Source organism: Lactuca sativa, chromosome 8 (assembly GCF_002870075.4).
Source record: "Lactuca sativa cultivar Salinas chromosome 8, Lsat_Salinas_v11, whole genome shotgun sequence".
In the NCBI taxonomy this organism is placed as follows: Eukaryota; Viridiplantae; Streptophyta; class Magnoliopsida; order Asterales; family Asteraceae; genus Lactuca; species Lactuca sativa.
This window is the reverse complement of record NC_056630.2, coordinates 107,699,765-107,703,534: the sequence shown is the minus strand read 5'-3', so window position 1 is coordinate 107,703,534 and position 3,770 is coordinate 107,699,765. Positions and strand designations below refer to the sequence as shown.

Genomic DNA, 3,770 nt, shown 5'->3' with positions numbered 1-3,770 from the left:
AAACTTAGGGGTGTTAATTTATGACACGACACGAAAAAAATACACGAAACGAAATCAAAATTCTAATTCGTGTTTGTTTCGTTTTCGTGTTCATAAATCGACATGAAATTGACACGATTAAGCATGTGGTTGTCATGTTTTTCGTGTTTGTCGTTTTTGTCGTGTTATATATCATTAGGTATGAACGAAATACACTAATAGTTATGGAATATTATCTTTGTCGTGTCGTGTCGTGTTGTCGTGTTTTAATTGGTTCGTTTTCATGTTAATGAAAACAACACAACATCGTGTCGTGTCGTGTTCGTGTTATACAAAACCTTGTCGTGTCGTGTCGTGCCAGACAAAAACACGACACGACTGTCCGATTTGACAGCCCTAGTAAAACTGGGTGTAGCTATTTGCACGCACCAAAGTTTTTGTCGCCGTTGCCGGGGAACGGCTTATTTGATTGTTAAATTTATTTGCTTTAGGTTAATCGATCCCTTTTGTGGGTTAAAACTTGCAAAAAGTTAAATTTTTGCATTAGTTTTTTATTTAAGTACTAAACTCACGACGTGAGCCTTAAGCTCACGATGTGAGGTCAATCATTTTGTTTTTTTTTTCTTTTCTCGTTTTTCGTTTCTGTTTAGATTAGTTGCGACAACACAAGGTGGTGCCCTTACCACGTCGTGGTAAGCAATCAGTAGGCATTTTTAGGCAGTTTTTGTTCGTTTTTATGTTTTTATTTTTGTTTATCTAGCAGTAGTTCATGACCCGAGGATCCAACACACCTTTGGTACAACCGCTTGAAGATCCAGAGTCGGCCCTTCACAAAAATACGGATAAAGATGTAGAAAAAAAAATCAACCACCAAAGAAGTCGCCTTTCAAAGACCTTAAATTAGTTTTTGGAAAGAAGAAAGGGAAGAACGTGGGAGTGTAGAGCAATCAAAAGAAGGACGAAAGCAAGTTTGGAAGCTTTGAACAAAATCCTAATCCACAAGAATCTGAATACGAGACCGAACCCGAATTTGAACTAGAAAAGAGTGAACCCGAAGACGATCCAGAAAACGAGATGGAAAACAGTGCGAATATGTCCATGGGAGCATACAAGAAGAGAATCCGAGAGGACACCGATCCCGGTTTAATACAACCTGCAATTCCCGCTGCTGCAACATTCGAGTTGAAAGGACACATTCTTACTGCACTTAAGGATGTACCATTTTCTGGGAAGGATCATGAGGATGCTTACAAGCACCTAGATCAGGTCAATGATATTGCAGACTATTTCAATGTCCCGAATGTTCCTAGAGATTCAGTTTTGTTAACGATGCTTCCCGTTACTTTTAAGGGAGCTGCCAAAGATTGGTTGAAGGCACTACCACCCAGTGCAATTACTACTTGGGCACAAATGCGATAGAAATTTCTAGAACAATTATGCCCACCATCAAAGATATCTAAACTCAAGAAGGCAATAGCCAACTTTAAGCAATATTCGGGTGAGTCACTTTATGAGGCATGGGAGCGGTATAAAGGGTTACTAAGAAACTACCTTAAAGATGACCTTAACATACAACAAGAAGTGTCTATCTTTTATGACGGGCTGAATGCCATGACAAGGCAAACCCTTGATTCTTAAAGACCACTTACGAAGAAAATTCTGGCTGAAATCAAGGAGTTAATTGAAGAGTTCTCAAAGCATTCTCGTTAGTACCACAATCCAAGACATGATGGAGTTAAAGGAATTGGGGGAGGAAATTTTGAAGACATGGATATTGTACTAGCCATGCTAAATACTCTGGACCAAAGAATAACCAAGATGGACCAGTCAATTCATGCGATTAGAGTTGGTTGTGAAAGATGTAATGGTCCACACTTAACAACAGATTGCCACTTTGATGAAAATAGAAATAAAAAGGTGCAAGTTTGCTACTCGAGTGGAGATAAGTATGATGAAAATTGGAGGAAACCAAAGAAGGAGTGGTTACCTTATGACGAATATAAGAAGCTGAAAGAAGAAAAATATAGGCAGACTGGCTGAGTCTTATACCAAAAAGAACAACCACCTCCTAAAAAGAAAGTTGATCTTGAGTCTATGCTACATAGATCTATGGAGGCTTCCGAGAAAAGACACGATGAGACTGATGCAGTGATAAGGGAACATCAAAATATTATGAAGGACCAACAAGCTTTGCTAAGAAATAACCAAGCATCGATCCAAAATATTGAACTCCAACTAGGTCACCTAACTACTTTTGTAAAAGAAAAATTATCTCCAAAGATTTCCAAGACAAAACCTCAATCACATGTAATGGTAATAGAAACTGAAGAGGATACCATCTCTGAGTTCCTTCAAGCACTAGAAGTCGACCCATCTCAGACCGGACCAAGCTCGAAGAAGTCACGACTAGAAGAAAATAGAGTTGCTGAAACATCAAACTCACGTCGTGAGCATCAAAGGCTCACGACGTGAGCAGAGTCTGATCAGAAAAATTATGGTGATGTTCAAGCTTATCGTCCACGCTTCCATTTCCATCATGAGGTCATATTCATCGACTGGAGCAGGAGCATTTGAAGTTTATGCAACAAGTGAAGTGTATTCCAATAAATACTCCTTTTATTGATTCATTATCTAAGGTTCTTGAATATGCCAAATTCTTGCAAGATCTACTTGACACTTGCCAACAGCTAGAGAAGAATTCCAAGGTAATTTTTAGTGAGCAATTTATTTTTTATTTTTTTATATTTTTTCTGAGGATTGATTCGGAGGGTTGCAGAAATGAGTGTCATATAAAATAAGTGGTGAAGGTTCATAAGGATTGTGAGTATTTAGGATTGGGAGGTTGTTAGGTTTAGACACAAATATGCGCATTGAGGTCTAAGTATAATGGATGAGTTTAAAATGGATTGTCTTTTGTGATGCTAGTGATGAATGTTTGAATTTAAAAATAATTAGTTTTGCTTGAGGGCAAGCAAAAGATAAGTGTGGGGTATTTGATATTGCCATATTTATACATACTTTTAGGCAATATTTACATTTTGATTAACATTTTGGTTATTTGCATAGATAAAATGTACTTATAAGATTAAATTACATTTTGCAGCCAAAAGAAGTCATCTTAAAGAATAAGGACTGAAAGCGATAAGGATTGGAACTTTGGAGGTTAAAAGCTTAAAAGATAAAGATTTCGGCTAAAAACGTTCTCACGGCGTGAGCACGGTGATTCTAGAAGATAAACATCTAGAAGTAAGAAGTCGTGTTGGATACGAATTACTATCGATCTCACGATGTGAGGAGAGTCAATTCGGAAATACATATATATATATATATATATATATATATATATATATATATATATATATATATATATATATATATATATCCTTGATCCTCACGATTTTGGGAAGTTGGCTGGAGAGAATTAAGTGTTTCCAGAGACGTTTTTCAGAGGAAAATTAAGGCAGAAACCAAGGAGGAAGAAGAAGATCATATTTAGTTTTTAATTTGGTACATTACTATGTCGTTTATTATGAAGTTTACTTGTTTGATTGATTCTATGAGTAGCTAAATCTAGTTGCTTCTGTTAGCTAGATGAAGCTGGAACTCTTGGTTTGGTTGTGTTAATTTAGACTTTCTAGTTGGTTAATGTCTTGTGTTTGATTGTTTATACCTAGCATGCTTAATTTGATACTAGATTGCTTAAATTCATATTCTGTGTAGTTAGTGACCATTAATCCGCATGAATTTGATTACCTAGTAATTTAGTGAACATTAGTTTATTAGAGCTAAGA

The 3,770-nt window shown here is 36.5% G+C and overlaps 1 non-coding gene across 1 annotated transcript; it reads right to left on the bottom strand.

Moving 5' to 3' along the window:
• Window positions 1-1,437: 1,437 nt before the first annotated feature.
• LOC111880225 (small nucleolar RNA R71) lies at window positions 1,438-1,544 on the bottom strand. Its single transcript, XR_002846424.1, has one exon. It is a non-coding gene; the product is annotated as a small nucleolar RNA R71 (small nucleolar RNA).
• Window positions 1,545-3,770: the final 2,226 nt, after the last annotated feature.